General features: G+C 51.1%; 1 protein-coding gene across 1 annotated transcript in view; it reads right to left on the bottom strand.

The window, feature by feature from the left end:
* Nucleotides 1–14,976, bottom strand: part of poc1bl (POC1 centriolar protein homolog B (Chlamydomonas), like) — a 145,133-nt gene extending 130,157 nt beyond the window's left edge. The window contains exon 1 of the mRNA XM_072509003.1: nucleotides 14,959–14,976. The gene's annotated coding sequence lies outside the window, so the exon portion shown is untranslated. The remainder of the gene's footprint in view (nucleotides 1–14,958) is intronic.
* Between the last annotated feature and the right edge of the window lie 5,770 nt (nucleotides 14,977–20,746).

Raw genomic sequence — 20,746 nt, 5'->3', positions numbered from 1 at the left:
GTTCCCCATGATCTGCACCATTGTGTCAACCACACCAGTCACTTCCAGGGCCCGCTCCTCGAAGGAGGTGAGGATTCATATGTCTGCCATCCCTCCGCCAGTCTGGGCACTCTCCCACCGATTATGGGAGAGCTTTTCCTGAGGTGACACAGAGAGGGCATCATTGGCCACACACATGGTGGTAGAAGGGGATGTGAAGGCAGTGTGGGGGGTGGAGGGAGAAAGGGGAGTGGAGGCTTGGCTGGGGGGTCGCATGGGGAGTTGCGGAGTTGGTGCTCCCTTGGGGGGGGGGGGGGGTTGGTGTCTATTCGCTTGTGCAGGCCTCCTGGTCATACCCCCCGAGCTGACAGCTGCTGCCACCTCATCCCAGGCAGCACCGGCTGCCTTATGGCACACCCTTCTTGTGGGACCCTCAGGGGAACAGGGTATCTTTCCTGGCCTCCACGGCTTTTAGACGCCTCCCCTGGTCAGTGTCCCCGAATCTTCAGGCTGGTATTCTGGGTGCCATTGTTGCGAGCTGGCTGGGGTTGGCTGAGCAAGTGCAGCTTAAGTGCTGCTCGATCTTGTTAGTGTGGGGCTGGTGAGCATAGTCCTGGCGAGCCTTCATTTGCGGCGAGAAGCCCGTCAGGCCTTGTTAAGTGGCCCAATTAACGTTGAATAGCGTTGCCGGCGACGCTGGGCAGAGCGCCGGGAAGCTCACAGTAATTCCCGTTCGCTTCCACACTTCAAAATCTTTCCGGAGAATTGTGCCCGAAGACTTGAACGTAGGCGTAAATCTGTGTAGATTGAGTAGGACTTGCAGGGACGTATCACCAAAGAAGGATATGTCTGCAAAACCAAGTCTTAGCAAGGTAAACACCCAAAGCATCATAACTTGTCTCTTTGCAGATACAGACCTGCTACATAATTCAAGTATTTTATATTTTAATGTCAAATCACCATTCCTACCACATGCTTGAAAAACATTCAACTAGTACGAAACTAGAACATATCAGCAGGACTATAGAATCATAGAATCACTACAGTGCAGAAGGAGATCATTCGCCCCATCACGTCTGCACCAACCCTTTGAAATATCCACCCATGTCCACTCCCCCTTCCCCCCCAATACCTAACCTACACATCCCTGGACACTAAGGGGCAATATATTATGGTCAATCCACCTAACCCCCAAATTTTTGGACTGTGGGAGGAAACCGGAGCATCCGGAGGAAATCCACGCAGACGCGGGGAGAACATACAAACTCCAGACAGTCAGTGACCCAAGACGGAATTGAACCCAGTTCCCTGGCACTATGAGGCAGAAATGCTAACCACTGTGCCGCCCTCTTATCGCGAGACGACTTTGAGTTAAATCTATGCATTGACCAAATGGACAGAGACACTGGTGAGGTTCGAATTCAGGATCCCCTGCTTCCTAGTGAGGTGCTTTAACCAACTAAGCGATAGCACCAACAACCATAACAACGCTGCTTTCTTGACAATGATTAATTTCCCCTTTTTGACAACTCACAGGCTAAAGAAAACTACCAGGGGATGGTACTTCATGGTTAGTGATGTGCTGGAAGGGGCACCAGTGATCCTTGTAAATGTGTATCCTCCCAACTGGGACAACACGAAACTCATGAAGAAAACCATGGCAGAAATTTCCGACATAGACACACACGACTTATCGTGGGTGCGGGGTGGGGGGGGGGGGGGGGTATCTGTGTACAGGACCCACGGACAGACAGATCAAACCCCAAGTCAAGGAAAAGTCAAACATGAAATGAAAATCGCTTATTGTCACAAGTAGGCTTCAAATGAATTTACTGTGAAAAGCCCCTAGTCGCCACATTCCGGCGCCTGTTCGGGGAGGCTGGTACGGGAAACATGGCGAAGGAACTGGGTGGGTTCATGGAACGGATGGAAGCAGTGAGCCCATGGAGGTTCACACACCCAAGAGAGAAGGAGTTCTTCTTCTTCAGGTACACAGCGTATATACGAGGATTGATTTCCTTGTGGTGGAGAAAGCAGTGCGTCCAGGGATAGTGGGAGCAGAGTACTCCACTAAAGTAATCTCTGACCACGCACCACACCACATGGACATGAGGTTGGAGATGGGCTGGGCACAATGCCCCCTATAGAGGCTGGACATGGCACTCCTGGCCGATAAGACATTCTGCAAATGGATATCACAGGCCATGGACGGGTACTTTACCAACAACCAGAATGGGGAGGTCACATCCTTCATGTTCTGGGAGGTGCCGAAGGCAGGAATCATAAAATTTACAATGCAGAAGGAAGCCATTTGGCCCATCGGGTCTGACCTGGCCCCTGGAAAGAGCACCCTACCCAAACCCATCCCCATAACCGAGCAACCCCACCTAACCTTTCTTTTGGACACCAAGGGCAATTTATCACAGCCAATCCGCCGAACATGCACATCTGTGGGAGGAAACCGGAGCACCCGCAGGAAACCCACGCAGACACGGGGAGAACGTGCAGACTCCGCACTGTCAGTGACCCAAGCGGGGAATCGAACCCGGGGCCCTGGAGCTGTGAAGTACAGAGCTAACCAGCGTGCAACCGTGCCACCCTAAGGGGGGAAATTTCATGAAAGGCACACAAAGATAGGGAGGAGAGGGTGGCTGGGCAAGAGCTGATCAACTCCATACTGGAGGTGGACCGGCGATACTCTTAGATCCCAACTGTGTGGCTATCGGATGAGAGAAAAAAAGCTACAAATGGACTTTGACCTGCTTTCCATGGGGAAAGCAGTGCACCACCTCCACCAGACATGGGGACCTTCCACGAACACAGAGAGAAAGCAAGCTGCCTGCTGGCTCACCGGCTGAGAAAGCAGGTAGCCACAAGGAGATAGCCCAGGTTAGGGTCAGTAGTAGCAGGCTTGTCGCCACACCAGAAAGGATCAATAAGGCCTTTGCAACCATCTACAGGGGGCTGTACACCTCTGAGCCCCCCCAAGGGGGACTCAAGCTTGAAACTGTTCCTCGATGGACTGGACATGTTGGTTGGGGAGAGCTTGAACTTCATGCAGGAGGGAAAGTCATGAGGGCCAGGTGGATTCCCAGCGGACTTCTACAAAAAAATGTGCACCAGCATTGGCCCTGCACCTGCAAGCGATGTTCGCAGCCTCGCTAGCTAGGGGCACCCTGCCATCGACACAAGCCCCAATATCACTGATACCCAAAAAGGACAACGACCCAACTGAGTGCGGTTCCTACAGGCCCACCTCACTGCTGATTCTGGCAAAGGCCCTGGCAAAGCAGCGGAGAGCTGTGTGCCAGAGGTAGTCGTGGAGGACCAGATGAGCTTTGTCAAGGGCAGGCAGCTAACATCGAACATCAGGCAGCACGGTAACACAGTGGTTAGCACAGTTGTTTCACAGCTCCTGGGTCCCAGGTTTGATTCCCGGCTTGGGTCACTGTCTGTGCGGAGTCTGCACTTTCTCCCGTGTCTGCGTGGGTTTCCTCCGGATGCTCCGGTTTCCACCCACTCCAAAGATGTGCCGGTTAGGTGGATTGGCCAAGATAAATTGCCCTTAGTGTCCAAAAAGATTGGATGGGGTTACTGGGTTACGGGGTTAGGATGGAGGTGTGGGACGAGTGGGGTGCTCTTTCTAAGGGCCGGTGCAGACGTGATGGGCTGAATGGCCTCAGTCTGCACTGTAAATTCTATGATCAGGCACCTGCTGAGCATGATAATGACCCCATCCGGGGAGAGAACACCAGAAGTGATCATCTCCCTGGGCGAAGAAAAGGCCTTCAATAGAGTCGAGTGGAAGTACCGCCTCGAGGTACTGGAACGGTTTGGATTCAGGCCAGGAAAATACTGTGCAGTGCTCCCATGGCAAACGTATGGACAAACACCACGAGCTCTAAATACTTCCAGCTACACAGAGGCAGGGATTCCCACCAATGTTTATTCTGGCAATCGAACCACTGCCGATCGGCCTCAGAATGGCAAAGGGGTGCAGAGGTATCCAAAGGGGCGGGGGACAGAGGGCATAGAGTTTCGCTCCACGTGAATGATCTGCTCCTTTTACATCTCGAACCCCCGGGCCAGTATGGACGGGTTTATGAAACTCCAAAAGGAGTTTGAAGCCTTCTCAGGTTACAAATTTAACCTGCAGGAGGAAGGAAGGAGCTAGAGGGACTGCTGTGCAAACAAGTCCAGACCAAATTCTGCTACTTGGAGATCCAAATAGCCCACGACTGGACACAAATCCACAAATGGAACCTGACGAGTCAAGTGGAAGAAGTCAAAGGGAGCTGCAGAGATGGAGCCCAATCCCACTCTCCCTGGCAGGGAGAGTGCAAATGATCAAAATGAATGGACTGCCCAGGTTCCTCTCTCTGCCTGGTCAGATCCCTCCCGCTCTATATCACCAAGGCATTCTTCAACATGGTAGACAAACTAATCATGGCATTTGTGTGTTTTGGGGCGGGGGAAACCAGAGGATCCAAAAGAAGGTCCTATAAAGGAAAAGAAACTTGGGAGGCCTGGCTCTGCCGAACCTACAATTCTACCTCTGGACGGCCACAGGAGAAAAAGTATGGGGATGGGTTAAGGAACCAGGAGCAGAATGGGTGAAGATGGAGGAAAATCCCTTCATAGTAATGTCTCTCCAAGCCCTAATCACAATGCACTCCCATCCGCCTGACTCAAGCCTAGTGGTAGTAGCCATGCTCCGGACGTGGTACCAGATGAGGCAACACCAGTGGTTAGCAGTGTTGCTTCACAGCGCCAGGGTCCTAGGTTCAATTCCCGGCTTGGGTCGTTGTCTGTGCGGAGTCTGCACGTTCTCCCTGTGTCTGCGTGGCTTTCCTCCGGGTGCTCTGGTTTCCTCCCACAAGTCCCAAAAGTGCTGTTAGGTGAATTGGACATTCTGAATTCTCCCTCTGTGTACCCGAACAGGCGCCGGAATGTGGCAACTATGACACAGTGGAGTCATTGCAATGTTAATGTAAGCCTACTTGTGACAATAAAGATTATTATTATTATTAAACCAGAGACCCAGAGTAATGCTCTGGGGATCCAGGTTCAAATCCCACCAGTGCAGTTGGTGAAATTTGAATTCAATAAAGGTCTGGAATTAAAAGTCCAATGATGACCATGAAATCATTGTTGATTGTCGTAAAAACCCATCTGATTCACTAATGTCCTTCAGGGAAGGAAATCTGCTGACCTTACCTGGTCTGGCCTACATGTGACTGCAGATCCACAGCAATGTAGTGGACTCTTAACTGCCCCCTCAAGGGCAATTAGGGATAGGCAATAAATGCTGGCCCTGTCTGCAATGCCCATATCCCATGAACGAATTTTTAAAAACATACAGGTCAAAACCCTCCTCCGTAAGGAAACGACGACATAACCCCAGATACCAGGACATTTGTTAGTCGAATAGCTGCTCAATGCGGGTGACCTAGGGAAGGGAAACTATTGGGACCTACATGGGTGGCTGTTGGAGGAGTGAAGAGGACAATTTAGGCATCCTTAGATACTAGATAGTATACTGCAATCATTTTAAAACCTATAGTTCCGCCATTTTACTGGAGCAGTTGAATTCTTCAATTCAGACTATGGAATTGCCAAGTGTAACAGATATTACAAGGACACAGTGTGTCCCTGAGAAGCCAGTTTTCAGGCACAGAAACTGCATATGTCACAATTCAAGGTCTATTCTACAATGTGTAACAAAGTGCCATTGTGATGGTGCCAATAAGTCTGCTGATAGCAAAAGGGAGGTGATTTAACAACTACACCTAGATATCAGATGACCAATATCACTAATTGCAAAACTACATACATGCCTTTGTAATGATTGGACAGTTTAATTAAGCATGCGGTATGAAAGTATTTCTCATATACTATGCATGATGCAACCTTAATCGACAGTCATGATTGGACATAGATAACTGGTAACAAATGATTGGTGCATGATAATTTCTTGCAATCGAATCGCGAAGTATAACTGAATGTGGCATTCTTGAATCTGGGCTTTTGGGGTTCCAACGGGAAAGCCGAAAGTCCTCGCTATAGCTTCGAAAATAAAGACGAGGTTTTTTTTGAAAAATATTTTATTCAAGGCATTTTTATATAAACAAAAGCAGAAGAACAACCAAATCACATGATAAACAACACCAAACCAGTCCCCACCCGCTCCCATAAAACCACTCCCTCCTCATCTACCGCTTTTGTCAGGGCCACAAAGAATCCAGCACAAGTTATAAAATAGAAAAGAATAACATTTATTTACAATATATATATATACAACAGCAGCAGTAACTCCCTTGCTGCTCACTCCTCTCTAGCTGGTTCAATACTGGCCAGCTTTATTAAAACAGGGAGTCTGCTAATGATTTCTCCACCCCCCCTCATTGGGGAAGCTCATACTCCCTAAGGATTGTGGGATTGCCATTAGTCCTCAGCCAGTGGTAAGCAGGCAGGTTATAACATCCGTCCCCCCCCCACAAAGTCCAAGGAATCCACCGAAGACCCTGGCGAAGGAGTGCGTCGGACTCATTTTGCCGCAGGCCGGACACTATTTGCACGAGGTGCTGGATCGGGCGGCGTGTAACGAGACGGAGAACGCTGCTTCTGTGATGAACGGCGAAACGGTTGTACATCCACGGCCCGTGGGCCCGAGGACTCCCCCTCTGAGGCTTCCTGTATCTCCATCTCGGAGTCAGAGTCCACTGCCTCCAACATCTCGGCGTCCCTATCTCCACGTGGTTCTGCAACGACCTGCGCAGGATTTGAGTGCGGCGCCAGAGGAAGATTGTGAGCAATACTCTCCACTGTGTCTGGTCTCTGTGGCTGTAGAAGTGAACTCCGGGGGTGGGGAATCTTTGGAAAAAATGGTCTTCTGGACCGAACGTGGTTTACATGCTTGCGCTGGAGACGACCCTGGGCTTGCACCTGGTAAGAGATCCGGCCCGTTCGGCGAAAGATAACGCCAGGGAAACACTGGGCACCACCAGCAAAATTTTGAATGAACACTGGGTCACTGGGCGCAAACTGCCGAATCGGCCGATGCCGAGAAAGGCCATGTGCCTGCCGTTCTTGAGTGTGGCGTACTTTTGCGCCAATGTCCGGGAAAACCATGCTAAGATGGGTACGAAGTCTCTGGGCCATTAGGAGTTTTGCGGGTGCTACCCCAGTCACCGCACGTGGAGTGGTCCTATTTGAAAACAGAAAATGAGCCAGTCTCGTGCCCATAGACCCGGAAGACTGCTTCTTTAGGCCTCGTTTTAATGTCTGCACTGCGCGCTCCGCCAACCCATTGGAAGCCAGGTAATATGGAGAGGTGTGGATATGGCGTATGCCGTTCATCTTCATGAACCTCGCAAACTGCTCACTTGTGAACGGAGTGCCGTTGTCCGTGACCAGCACCTTGGGGAGGCCATGCGTACTCAAAGGCAAACGCATCTTCTCGATCATTTTGCAGGACGTTGTGCCTAGCATCTTATGCACCTCTAACCATTTAGACTGGGCATCGATTAATAGAAGGAACATGGATTCTTGAAAAGGGCCGGCGAAATCCGTATGCAAGCATGCCCAAGGCCACCCTGACCATTCCCAGTGATGTAGGGGCGTGGCCGGCAGAAGCGTCTGATGCTCCTGGCAAATGGAGCAGTTTTGGGCCACCTTCTCAATGTCGGTGTCTAGGCCTGGCCACCAGACATAACTCCGGGCCAATATTTTCATTTTGGTCACACCCGGATGCCCATTGTGCAAGTCCTTTGGTATCAGCTCCTGTCATTTTTCCGGGACAACCACAAGAGGATACCGTCTTCCACGCTAAATTCTGACAGCTTGGAGGGAAATGCCCGCAACGTGCTGGGAGCTGTCTATGTTGCCCACCATACAGGACTATGTGCCGAACCTTTGACAGGACTGGCTGTCTGGGTCCACTCACGGATCTGTGATGCCGTGACAGGCAAGGAGTCCATAAAATTTAGGGCTGCAATCACCTCACCAGTCGTGGGGGTCGACATGGGGCCGGTCAATAAAGGCTCAGTGCGTCAGCATTCGCTATCTGGGTCCCTGGTTTGTGCTCCAGAGAATACTCGTAGGCAATGAGCAACAAAGCCCAGCACTGGATCCATGCGGAAGCAAAGGGCGGTATTCGCTTATCCCCTCAGAAAAGTCCCAGCAGAGGCTTAAGATCAGTCACCAGTGAAGTGGCGGCCATACACGTACTGGTGGAAACGTTTCACCGCAAAGACCACCGCCAGGCCCTCCTTCTCGATCTGCGCGTAATTCTTTTCCGCTGCAGTCAATGTGCGGGAGGTGAAAGCTATCGACCCCTCAGCCCCATTCTCCATCCTGTGGGACAGGATGGCCCCAATACCATACGGGGTTGCATCACACATGATGAGCAAAGGCTTTCCAGGATCATAGTGGGTTAGTAACCCAGACAACGTCAATGGTTGTTTTACTCGCCAGAAAACGGTTTCTTGCAGCTGACCCCAAACCCAGGTGTGATTCTTCTTCAGTAGAAGGTGCAATGGGGCCAGCGTAGCTGGCAGATTGGGGAGGAACTTCCCGTAATAGTTTACGAGGCCGAGAAAAGAACGAAGATGCGAAGAGTCAGTTGGGGCGGGGGCCTGTTAAATTGCGCGCACCTTCTCTGTGACGGGGTGCAAACCTTCGCGGTCCACCCGATAACCCAGGTAGACTACTTCCTTCGTCTGACAGACACACTTTGTACGACGTAAACGGACTCCAGCCTCTGAAAAGCGTCTAAGGAGAGCCTCCAAATTTTCCAAATGTTCCTGCTCCGATATCCCTGTAATCAAAACGTCATCTAAGTAGATAGCGACATGCAGTAAACCTCTCAAGATGCCCTTCATGACGCGTTGAAAGATAGCGCAGGCAGAGGATACCCCAAATGGCAACCATGTATATTCATACAGGCCCTGGTGTGTATTAATAGTTACATATGGACGGGAGACAGGGTCCAGCTTCAACTGTAGGTAGGCGCGAATCATATCTAAATTTGTGAACGAGAGTCCACCCGCAAGCTTCGCGTAGAGACCTCCTATGTGTGGCATTGGATATCGGTCGAGCCGGGAAGCCGTTTTCACTGTAAGTTTATAGTCGCCGCACAAGCGAACTGTGGCATCTGGCTTCATTCCAGGTACAATTGGCGCTGCCCAGTCAGTGAAACGGACGGGCCCAAGGACTCCAAACGACTGAGCTCCCCTTCTACCTTCTCGAGCAAGGCGTAAGGCACTGGGCGCGCCCGGAAATAGCGCGGTGTGGCTCCTGGTTCGACTTGGATACAGGCTACGGCCCCTTTTATTTTCCCCAAACCGGGTTGGAATACATCTGGGTACCGTCCTAGTACCTCCGTCAACCCTCCAGAACCTGTTTAGAGGATGTGCTGCCACTGCAGCCACAAATGGCGCAATCAGTCCCGACCCAACAGGCTGGGCCCGTGGCCGCGCACCACGATAAGTGGGAAATGCCCCTCCTGGCGTCCATAAACAACAGGGGTCATCGTAGTTCCTGCAATGTCCAATGGTTCCCCCGTGTAGGTGGCCACCCTGGTCTGTGTGTCGGTTAATGTAAGGGTCTGTATACCCTGCTTGATGCGGTCAAATGTCCTCTGGGCGATCACGGAGACCGCTGCGCCAGTGTCCAACTCCATCTCAAGCGGGTGACCATTGACCCACACTGGCACCTTAATGGGGGCCACACAGGGAGCTGCCACACAATGCAGCTGCAGGCAGTCATCCTCTGTCTCCACGTCCTCTTGAGTCGTCGCCGCAGGTTCATCCAAATGGAAGGTACGACCCCTGGGTTGGCCCCAGTTTCTGTCGGAACAATGGCGCACCGGCGTCCGCGATGGGTGCCCACAAGTCTGACGCTGACATGGCTCCTTATCCAACGTTCTGCAGAAGGTTCCCTTCGGGGGGAAACGTCCGACGGCCACTGGCGTCGATCCAGCCGCTACCCCGCCCAAGGTACTGCAGGAGTGCGGGGAGACGCTTTTGGATGGAAGGGGTTGTTCCCCAAGGCGTGCACCTCCATTCCCTGTAGCTCCTGCACTCCCTGTTCTGCGCTCTCTCGGGACAATACTTTTTGAATGGCCTGTTGAAAAGTCAATGTTGGCTCAGCTAACAACTTTCTCTGGGTGGCTGCATTGTTAATACCGCAAATCAAATGGTCGGGTAACATTTCTGACAAGGTCTCACTATCGTCACAGTACTGGGCCCTCTCAACGGTATTAAACCGGAAACGCTGGACTATCGTGGACGGGGTTGGGTTAAAATGTTGCCCCACTAAGGTCACAAGTTCATCAACCGTCTTGGTGTCCGGCGCAGCTGGGTACGTAAGGCTCCTAATCACCCCAAATGTATGCGGGCCACAGGCGGTGAACAAAATGGCGCTCGTTTTCGGTGATGTTGTTTGCCCGGAAATAGTATTGCATCCGTTGTGTGTACTGGTTCCAACTTTCCAGCGCAGTATCAAATACAACCAAAAGTCCGTACAGAGGCATGGTGTAACAGAAAATATACTTCCAACCTGTATACAACAAAAATCCAGGGAGGTGGCTTCAGCAGCGTAGACAGCTATCCACTTTAACCCTCGTCGCCAGTTTTGTGAGGACCACGAAGAATCGAGCACGAGATGTAGAATAGAAAGAAATAACATTTATTGACAATAATATACACAACAGCAGCAGTGACTCTCTTGCTGCTGACTTCTCTCTAACTGGTTCCATACTGGCCAGCTTTATTTATGCAGGGACCTGCTAATGATTTCTCTGCCCCTTCATTGGGGAAGCTCATACTCCCTCAGGATTGTGGGATTGCCATTAGTCCCCAGCCAGTGGTAAGCAGACAGGTTATAACACCCGCCTTCCCCATTTTAACCCCCTTTCCCTCCCCCACCCCACTCTGCGGACCCCTCAAACCTCCTTAAAGAAATCAATAAACTGATTCCACCTCTGGGTGAACCCATCCACCGACCCCTTCAAGATAAATATGACCTTCTCCAGCCTCAGGAATTCCACCAGGTCACTCACCCACACCCCTGCTTTCGGCAGCTCCGCGTCCCGCCACCCGAACACAATTCGTCTCCAGGCTATCAGGGAGGCAAAGGCCAAAACATTGGCCTCTCTCACCCCCTGGACTCCCGTATTTTCTGACACCCCAAATATCGCCAACTCTGAACTCTGTACTACCTCCACCCCCCGACCTCAGACATTACATCCGCAAGCAGCTGCCACAACCCCCTCAGCCTTCAGCATGCCCAGAACATTTGGATATGATTCATGAACCTCCCCACGCACCGCCCGCACCTCTACCCCCTCAAAAAACATACTCATCTGTGCTACCATCCTATGAACTAATTTAAACTGAATGAGGTTTAACATCGCATACGACGAGGACGCATTCACCCTTCGCAAGGCCTCTGCTCATATCTCGGTCCCCACCTCACCTCATCCCACTTGCCCTTTATGTTCCCCACCAGGGCCCCTCCCTAACTCCTTATAGACATCGGACGCCTTCCCCTCCTCTATCTTGTCCCTCAACAACACGTTGTCTTGCAACCCCAGGGGCGGTAGCCCAGGAAAGGATGGCACCTCTCTCCTTATGAAGTCCCAGACCTGCAGGTACCTAAAACTATTCCCCCGGGAAACTTATATTCTTCATCCAAGTCCTCCAACTTCGCAAATTTGCCCCCTGTGAACAGATCGCCAAATTGCTTAATCCCTGTCTGCCGCCACAACCGAAACCTCGCATCCAACCCTCCCGGCGCAAACCTATGATTGTCACAAATCAGTGCCCACACCGAGGCACCCTCCAGCCCCATGTTCTTCCCCCATTAGCCCCACACTCTTAGGGCTGACACCACCACTGGGTTCACAGAGTACCTGGCAGGCAAGAACGGCAGAGGCGCCGACAAAATGGGCAGCATGGTAGCACAGTGGTTAGCACTGTTGCTTCACAGCACCAGGGTCCCAGGTTCGATTCCCGGCTTGGGTCACTGTCTGTGCGGTGTCTGTACGTTCTCCCCTTGACTGCGTGGGTTTCCTCCGGATGCTCCGGTTTCCTCCCACAAGTCCCGAAAGACGTGCTGTCAGGTGAATTGGACATTCTGAATTCTTCCTCAGTGTACCCAAACAGGCACCGTAGAGTGGCGACTCGGGGATTTTCACAGTAACTTCATTGCAGTATTAATGTAAGCCTACTTGTGACAATAATAAAGATGATTATAACAAGGGTGCTCCGGGTTCCTCCCACTGTCCAAAGATGTGCAGTGGAGGTGGATTTGGCCATGCTAAATTGCCAAAAAGGTTAGGTGGGGTTACTGGGTTACGGGGAAAGGGTGGGGCTCTTTCAGTGGGTTGGTGCAGACTCCATGGCCGAATGGCCTCCTTCTGCACTGTAGGGGTCGATGAAGTCTATGAATTTGTTCACTGTACCTTTGTTGCCAAACTTGGATCCTGGATCAAAGTTAAATCCTGAGGTTCTACCTCCTGAGTGATTCTCCAAATCCTCCACCTTCTCCCTCAGCTACTTCTGGGTCTCCCACACGACTCCTATCTCAGCCACCAACGAGGATAACTGCTCATCGGGCTCCCCCACCACTTCCTCCACTTTCTGGATCGTCCGGCCCTGGGACTCCAGCCTTTGCTCGCTCCCTGACTTTTGGCTCCACCACCTTGGCTCGGTCTTCCAGGGCCCCTTTCCTCTGCTGCTGAAACTTTTCTTTGAGGAACTCTATTAACTGCTCTGTTGCCCCTGGGCAGGCAGAGAGCCTCTTGCCCTCCACTGTTCCAGCAGCAATTTTCTTTTTGCAGCACTCCCTGTCCGTGGATCCATCCACTAGCCACAATAGAGAAGCAAAACCTTCCCCAGCACTCTTGCACCTTTTTCTCTCAAAGACCGGAAAAATCCTCCTTGAGCGTGAGCCACCAAATGTGAAGCCATGCCCAAAGGTGGCAGTTTTCGGAGTCTCAGACCAGTCAGAACTCTTCACGGGGAGGGGGGCTGTGCCCTAGCCAGTGCCTCCCTGATCGCCTGACAGAGAATACTGCTTGGTTGGTGATCGGCAGCACCACCCAATGCTGCAGACTGGCTGTCCGACTTGGTGGAATTTCTCAGATTGGAGAAAATAAAATTTGCCATCCGAGGGTCGAAAGAGAGGTTCACAGGATGTGGAAGCTATTCACCAACTTGTTCCAGGATCTGTTCGTAGTCAGCAACCAATAGAGTAAGGTGGGGGCGGGGGGGGGGGGGGGGGAGAGACAAGGAAATCGAGAGGGACAAAGGCTAAAACTGTAGACAGACACCTGTAAATCCGTGCCCAGGCTAAACTTGGAACGGCAACAAAGGCACACCTTTCACAGCCACCGCAGGAGGGAAAGCAATTGTATGCAAATATCTGTACTGACATCTGCCTGTCTTTTTACTCCCTTTTATTTCTTGTTCGGTTGCTTGTTTTTCTCTGGTCGGCCCGGTAATGTAAAGTGTAACATATAATAATGAGTTATGAAATACAAAATGTGAAAACCCAATTAAGAAAAAAATTACTTTCCTTCCTGTTCCCTTCAGTCTTTTCAAAAAGGTTTATTCTCAGCATGTGCTTATCACTCAAGTCTGGTATTTATTTCCATCTCTAGTTGTCCTAGAAGAAGGTGGTGGTGGTGAGCCTTTTTCCAGTGGTTTGTTAGGGTACATCACAGAGAAAGTAAAAGTGCACCACGTTGGAGTAGAGCTGGTTAAAGGCCACACCACGTAAGGATGGCTGCTTTGTTTCCCTGAAGAACATCAGGAAACCAGTTGGTTTTAAAAGCAATCTGACATCTTTATGGTCGTTTTTTCTGAGATCAGGGGCGAAATTCTCCGGAAACGGCGCGATGTCCGCCGACTGGCACCCAAAACGGCGCAAATCAGTCGGGCATCGCGCCGCCCCAAAGGTGCGGAATGCTCCGCATCTTTGGGGGCCGCGCCCCAACCTTAAGGGGCTAGGTCGGCGCCGGACGAATTTCCGCCCCGCCAGCTGGCAGAAAAGGCCTTTGGTGCCCCGCCAGCTGGCACGGAAATGACATCTCCGGGCGGCGCATGCGCGGGAGAGTCAGCGGCCGCTGACGGCATTCCCGCGCATGCGCAGTGGAGGGAGTCTCTTCCGCCTCCGCCATGGTGGAGACCGTGGCGGAGGCGGAAGGGAAAGAGTGCCCCAATGGCACAACCCGCTCGCGGATCGGTGGACCCCGATCACGGGCCAGGCCACCTTGGGGGCACCCCCCGGGGCCAGATCGCCCCGCGCCCCCCCAGGACCCCGGAGCCCGCCCGCGCCGCCTTGTCCCGCCAGTAAGAGAGGTGGTTTAATCCACGCCGGCGGGACAGGCATTTTAGCGGCGGGACTTCGGCCCATCCGGGCCAGAGAATCGCGCGGGGGGGCCCGCCAACCAGCGCGGCGCGATTCCGGCCCCCGCCGAATCTCTGGTGCAGGAAACTTCGGCAACCGGCGGGGACGGGATCCACGCCAGCCCCCGGCAATTCTCCGACCCGGCGGGGGGGTCGGAGAATCTCGCCCCAGATTTTTTTTAAATTTCTAGATCTACAAAAAAAAATGAATTCAAATTCTCAAAAATGCCATGAGAAACAAAAGAGATTTTCATTTTTAAAACACTTTCATGACGACAACCAACGAGTACTTTGGAATTGTAATTACTGTTCCAATGAAAGGAATGGAAGAATTCAAACTGACATCTCTGGATTATAACTCCAGTCCACTGGATTCTTTACTCTGGCGTCCTTTACATTCCTTTTTGTATACTCTATCATAATTTCTAGTCACCTCCATCATACTCTTTGAAAGTCTACTTCTCCTGGCTCAGCATTCCATCTCTTTTACAGTTGCTTTGTAGATTGGGATACTTTTATATTAAACACACTTATAATTGCATGATGTTATTATTGTAATACTTACATGAGAAAAATCTGCAAGCTCTCCTAATATTTTGTTCTCACGAAGTGTGCCTTGGCACAGCTGGTAGCACGTTTACCTTGGGAGTCGGAGATTATGAGTTCAAATATCATTCCAGGTATAATCACATAATCTAAATTGCCAAACCACCGCCGTGTACTGTGTTGCTCAAGTTCTTTTGGATAAAATGTCAAATTGTGGCCCCACCTATAATGATTAAGATTGACATCAAAGACCATTTGAAAGATTTAAATTGCAGATGTGTTCATAAACTCTGCCAAGAGCTGAATGCTTGCAGTTTAATGTACAACTAGCAAAGTGTTAATCTAATAACACCAGCCAGGCTTTTAATTATTTCTAATAGATATTGTTCACATGAATTGGCTGCATGCACATCTCTCTGTTTACAATGTCTTTTCATCCTACAAGGAAGACATTAAAAAAAAATCAGTTGTCTTTTAATCATGGAAATATTACTGAAGGTTAATTTCTGACATTTTTCCTCACAGGTGAAACAGTAAAACAGGAAATCCTGGTATTCGTTTGCCTCAGAAAAACCCCACCTATACAAACAATGTTGCTTAATCATTAGTACATGCTGACGTGTCTCTCCAGGGCATACAATAGTTTGTGCCACACCTCCAAATAACATCAGTGTATTTTGCAAGATGTTAGTTAAAAGACGCAACATGATTTGAATTATTCACCTGGTTCAAGCTATTTGAAAGAATGTTTCCCATGATGAATTTTGTGGTTTAAGATGTTTACATTTTCTGCACCAGCTTTGCATAAAATCAGTTCCTAAAAATTTATTTGAATATCTTTTTTTGGCTTTCTTTTGCAAATTGCTCTACAAAATATGTGCAAGACATCACACTATATAACAATTTACAAAATGAAAGTCATGGGGCCGGATTCTCCGTTCCATGACTAAGTGTTGACGCTGGGACAGGATTCGTGGAGATCTACGATAGCAAAACTGGCACCCCACCCGGACCAATTCACCAATCATTAAGGGGCTAGCATCGGCGTCACGTGGAACACAATCAATTCCAATGTGAAAAGGTGCCGGATTCCCCAGGTTCGTGATTGACACTCAGGAGGCTGACAAGCTGCAGCCGCATATACACACTTCACTCTCCACACACACCAGCCCAGCCAACAAGGTGGCAGCAAGGAGAGCGGCCGCAAGATTCACCGACGCTGAACTGGAGTCCCTGCTAGACGCCATGGAGGAGACGCGGGTAACCCTGAACCCCGGGGTGGGAAGGAGGCTGCCAGCTGTTGCCGTTCACCGTGCCTGGACGTAGGTGGCAGAGGTCGTGAGCACCGTTGACTACACCGCGAGGACCGACCAGCATAAAAAAACTGCACAACCTCCTCAGGGCAACCACAGTGAGTAGGCTGCACTGTGCCTCTGGCACCAACCCCCTCCCATACACCAATAACCCCCCACCCCCACCCGAAGGGCAGCCAAACCCCCACCCTGCACCACATGCCGACAACCATACTGGCTGCGATGGCTGGGTGCCCGAGCCACTGAAGCCACCAGCTACCCACCCACTGGGCTGCATGCGTTAGACTGTGCGTTTTCTGTTCTCCCCTCTGCTCTCCCACAGGAGAAGACCGCTCATAATCGACGTGAGAGGGAAAAGACTGCAGGGGGACCGCAGGACCTGCGGCCCCTCACCGCAGTGGTCGGTGAACCTGGAGGCGATTAGAGCGTCCCCTGTACGTCAGTCCAGTTGCACATGTTGTGCGACCTCCCGTGCATGCTCGGGCCCTATGTCCTGCCCATCCCTGCCCTGCCACACATCCTCCTCGTCTGATGAGGGCTGACGTTCATCCTCCTCCTCCAGCACATTCCCCCTTGTGTTGCGTGATGTTGTGGAGGACCCAGCAGGTGACCACGATGTGGGAGACTCTCCTAGCGCTATACTGGAGAGACCTCCAGAGCAGTCCAGGCACCTGAACCGCATCTTCAGGATGTCGAAGAACCGCTCGATCATGTCCCTGGTCGCTGCATGGGCATGATTCTAGTGGGTCTCCACAGCGGTCCGTGGCCTCTGGATAGGTGTCATCAGGCACGATCGCAGCGGATAACCTCAGTCGCCCAGGAGCCAACCTCCCCCCCCCCCAGAGGGGTTGCAGCTCGAAGAGACCAGCAACCGTTGACTGTGCCAGGATAAAGGCGTTGTGCGCACTGCCTGGGCTTCGGGTGCATGATGTGTATCTCATGGTCACATACCAGCTGCAAGTTCATCGAATGGAACCCCTTTTGGTTTGTGAAGAGCGGCCTGTCATCTGCAGGTGCTCGTAGGGGTCATGCACCTTGTCAATCACCCCCTGGAACCTGGACATCTCAGCGATCGCGGTGAATCCCGCGGGCATCCTGCTGGGCTCGGTCCATATTGAAATAGATGTATCCTGGCAAGGCAAGCGGTCAGATAGGGCCTCCGTGATAGTGCGGATGCACCTGTGCACCGAGCTCTGAGAGATTCTGGGCAGGTCCCCACTCGACGCCTGGAAGGATCCTATGGCGTAAATGTTTAGGGTAGCCGTCACATTTATGGCTACTGGGAGCAGGCGACCTCCTCCATTCACCCACGTTGCCAGGTGTGCCATGATCTGGCAGATATGTTGCACTGTCCCTGCTCAGCCAGAGTCTTCGACAGCATGCCCGATCTGGCAGGCCCTTGAATGACAGGCGCTGCCGGTTAACACGAGGCCTCATGCGGTGCCTTCTTCCAACCTCCTCCTCGGCCTGCTAGGCGGCCGGCTCTCCATCCTCACCAGCTCCCTCCTTTTCCTCTGGGGCAGGCTTCACCACTGCAGGGTTCTCTCCGAGCAGCTCCAGCTTATATAGCTTCAGTGCATCCCCCAGGGAGAAGACCACTATTCCTGGTTGAACTTAAAAGAAAATCATTTACAGGATGTGGGCGTCGCTGGTTGGGCAGTATTTATTGTCCATCCCTAGTTGCCCTTCAGAAGGTGATGGTGAGTTGCCTTCTTGAACTGCTGCAGTCCTTCAGGTGTAGGTACATCTACTATTAGGAAGGGAGTTCCAGGATTTTGCCCCAGCGACAGTGAAGGAATGGCTAAATATTTCCAAGTCAGGATGCTGAGTGACTTGGAGGGGAACCTCCAGGTACTGGGGTTCCCAGGTATCTGCTGCTCTTATCATTCTAGATGGTAGTGGTCGTGGGTTTGGAAGGTGCCGTCTCAGGAACTTTGGTGAGTTACTGTGGTGCATCTTATAGGTGGTACACACGGTTGCCACTGTTCATCGATGATGGAAGGTTTAAATCTTTATGGAAGGGGAGCAATCAAGCGGGCTGCTTTGTCCTGGATGGTGTCGAGCTTCTTGAGTGTTGCTGGAGGTGCACCCATCCAGGCAAATGTATAATGTTTCATTATACTCCTGACTTGTGCATTATAGATGGTGGACAGGCTTTGGGGGGTCAGGAGATGAGTTACTCCCTGTAGGATTCCTAGCCTTTGACCTGCCCTGGTAGCCACAGTATTAATGTGGCTAGTCCAGTTCAGTTTCTGATCAATGTTAACCCCAGGATGTTGATTGTGGGGAATCAGCGATGGTAATGCCATTGACTGTCACGAGGCTATGGTTAGATCCCTTCTTATAGGAGATGGTCATTGCCTGGCACTTGTGCGGCGCGAATGTAACTTGCCACTTGTCAGCACAGCTGTGGATTGGTCCAGGTCTTGCTGCATTTGGACATGGACTGCTTCATTATCTGAGTATATCTGAGCTAATGGTGCTGAACATTGCGCAGTGATCCGCAAACATCCCCACTTCCTTATGATGGAAAGGAGGTTATTGATGAAGCAGCTGAAAATGGTTGGGCCTCGAACACTACAATGAGGAAATGCTGTTCTAATGTCCTGAACTGAGATGATTGACCTCCAAACACCACAATCATTTTCTTTTGTGCCAGGTTGACTCCAACCAGCAGAGAGTTTTCCCCTGATTCTCATTGACTCCAGTTTAGCTAGGGCTCCTTGATGCCAGACTCAATCAAATGCTGCTTTGATGTCAAGGGTATTCATCTCTTTTGTCCATGTTTGAACCAAGGCTGTAATGAGCCAGGAGCTGAGTGACCCTGGCGGAACCCAAACTGAACATCCGTGAGCAGGTTATTGCCGAGTAAGTGCTGCTTGATAGCACTGTTGATGACGCCTTCCATCATTTTGCTGATGCTGGAGAGTAGACTGATAAGGTGGTAATTGGCTGGGTTGGATTTGTACCATTTCTTGTGTACAGGACACATTTGGCCAATTTTCCACATTGCCTTGATAGATGCCAGTGTTGTAGCTGTACTGGAACAGTTTGGCTGGGGAGTGTGGCAGATTCTGGAGCACAAGTCTTCATTACTATTGCCGGATTATTATCAGGACATGTAGCCATTGCAGTAACCAGTCTTGATATCACGTGGAGTGAATCGTATTGGCTGAAGACTGACATCTGTGATGCTGGAGACCTCCGGACGAGACCGAGATGGATCATCCACTCAGCACTTCAGACTGAAGATTGTTGCGAATGTCTCAGCCTTGTTTTTTGTCATATGTGCTGGGCTCCTCCATCATTGAAGATGGGGATATTAGTGGAGCCTCTTTCTCCAGTGAGTTGTTTAATTGTCCACCACCATTCACGGCTGGATGTGGCAGGACTGCAGAGCTTAGGTCTGATGCTTTTGTGGAATTGCTTAGCTCTGTCTCTTACTTGCTGCTTACACTGTTTGGCACACAAGTAGTCCAGTGCTGTAGCTTCACCAGGTTGATACCTCATTTTTTGGTATGCCTAATGCTGCTCCCGGCATGCTCTCCTGCACTCTTCATTGAACCAGGGTTGATCCCCTGGCTTGGTGGTAATGGTAGAGTGGGAGATATGTCAGGCAATGAGGTTGCACATTGGTAGAGTGGGGAATATGTCAGGCCATGAGGTTGCAAATTCTGCTGCTGCTGATGGCCCACAGGGCCTCTTGGTGCCCAGTCTTGAGTTGCTAGATCTGTTCGAAGTCTATCCCAGTTACCACGGTGATAGTGCCACAAACACGATGGAGGGTATCCCCAATGTGAAGACGGGACTTTGTCTCCATAAGGACTGTGCGGTGATCACTTCTACCGATACTGTCATGGACAGATGCATCTGCAGCAGGCAGATTGGTGAGGATGACGTCAAGTTTGTTTGTCCCCAGGGCAGCACCGTGACATAGTGGTTACCACTGCTGCCTCATGGCGCTGAGGTCCCAGGTTTAATCCCAGCTCTGGGTCACTCTCCCTGTGGAGTTTGCGCATTCTCCCCGTGTTTGCGTTGGTTTCTCCCCCACAACGCAAAGATGTGCAGGGTAGGTGGATTGGCCACGCTAAACTGCCCCTTAATTGGAAAAATTAATTGGGCACTCTAAATTTTAAAAAATAAATAAAAAGAAAGTATGTTTTTCCCTCTTGTTGGCTCCCTCACCACCTGCTGCAGTCCCTGTCTGGCAGTTACGTCCTTTAGGACCCGGCCAACTCAGTCTGTGGTGGTACTACAGAACCACTCTTGGTGATGGCCATTGAAGTTCCCCACCCAGAGTATAATCTGTGCCCTGGCCACCCTCAGTGCTTCCTCCAAGTGGTGTTCAACATGGAGGAGTATTGATTCATCAGCTGATGGTGGTCGATTCGTGGTAATCAGCAGGAGGTTTCCTTGCCCATGTTGAACCTGAAGCCATGAAACTTCATGGGGTCCAGAGTCAATGTTGAGGACTCCCAGGGTAACTCCCTCCTG

The sequence above is a fragment of the Scyliorhinus torazame genome, chromosome 6, assembly GCF_047496885.1.
Source record: "Scyliorhinus torazame isolate Kashiwa2021f chromosome 6, sScyTor2.1, whole genome shotgun sequence".
Lineage (NCBI taxonomy): Eukaryota > Metazoa > Chordata > Chondrichthyes > Carcharhiniformes > Scyliorhinidae > Scyliorhinus > Scyliorhinus torazame.
This window is presented reverse-complemented; position numbering and strand designations above follow the sequence as displayed.